The sequence below is a fragment of the Rhineura floridana genome, chromosome 13 (genome assembly GCF_030035675.1).
Source record: "Rhineura floridana isolate rRhiFlo1 chromosome 13, rRhiFlo1.hap2, whole genome shotgun sequence".
In the NCBI taxonomy this organism is placed as follows: Eukaryota; Metazoa; Chordata; class Lepidosauria; order Squamata; family Rhineuridae; genus Rhineura; species Rhineura floridana.
In genome coordinates, this window is record NC_084492.1 from 32,200,323 (window position 1) to 32,201,849 (window position 1,527).

Consider the following 1,527-nt stretch of genomic DNA (forward strand, 5'->3'; position numbering starts at 1 on the left):
CACAGCTAGGTTCTATTCACAGTAAACTCATTAAAATTAATAGGCATGTCTCAATTAGGTCCATTAATTTCAGTGGGTCTACTCTGAGTAGAGCTTAGTTGGATACAACTTATTAATGAGTTCCTGTGCAGAAGTCTCTTTGTGATCAACAGTTAAACAGTTAAAACACCAAATAACAATTTAACTAGAATTTAAGAAATCAACTTCCCCTAAAATTCTAGACAAAAGCAATGTTCCTCAAGACTTAAACAACCCCAGCAAAAAATAGAAAGATGATAAAAAGATGGTAGCAATTATAAAATTCTTAGAAACAACTAAAACTTCTAGATTGCTTTAAAAAAATGCCTAGAAAAAAGAAATATATTTGATACTGAACAGATTGTAAACTGGCACCACGTGTATGTTCTGATGCAATCTGTGGTCTTTTGTACTGGACAATTCCTAATCTGACTGACTTTGAAAGAACATCCTGAAAGACTATGTTGAAAGAAGTCTGTGGAAGTTGGAAGCTGACAACCCTGCTCACACAACATTCCTTTCTATCACTACTCAGAAGTAAGTCCTATTGATTCAGTGGGACTTATTCCCAGGTATGAGGATTGCAATCTTCATGCATTTTAGTTTGTTTGGATCAATGGAAACTGGTGGCTCCAATGTCAGTGAGGCAGTGAATCAAGGTTTAAGTCCGAATTTGCAAGAAGCTGTTTAAGGTGCTGGACCTACTTTGGAATCCACTGCTTTGGATTCATTCTTATGACAATTTCTTTGGAGCAAATATAATTGAACTTAGTAGGACTTGAGATATAACTGAAATCAAGGTCTCATTGACTTCTACAGACCTTACTTCCAGTAAATGACAGGGCTGTTATTGAGATTTCTTAAGAACATTACGTGGACGGCCCCATCATTTCTGAGTTCACTTACACGGACTTGGAAGTAAGTTCTGTGGAAATCAGTGGGGCTTGAGAGAAAAGGCCACTCCAAAGGTTGATCCTAATATTTGGCCAAGGGGTGTAGATTCATGAGCAACTACTCTCATGTAGGTGCACCACATGATTCATAGACTCCAGTCAAACTGCATAGAGTTCTGTTTTGTATACTAGTGATGGGGCAGAAATTAGATTCAGTTCACATTTAAATCCACACTTTCCAAAACAATACGAGAACCAGAACACAGCAATCCTTTGAAATTTCCACTTATATGAATTCTGCAATGCAGTTCCCCAACCAAGCAGTGTTTACAAAAGTGCATCTATTAGGGGAAAGTATGTACAAAATGAATATCTTGGTGAAAATAATTTACAAAATTGCATTATATTAGGATAAATTGCTTGCAAAAATGTGTGCATTAGTCAAAACTGCATACAAAAATGTATTTATTAAGAAAAATTCACACTAAAATGCTGGTAAATTTTCAAGAGTTTGTTTTTGTTCTTAAAAAAACAAAATCGCAAATTGCTGCAGGAATGTGGAAAACTGAATATAAGATTAGAAAAATGAGAAACTCAGAGAACTGAAAATGAAAGA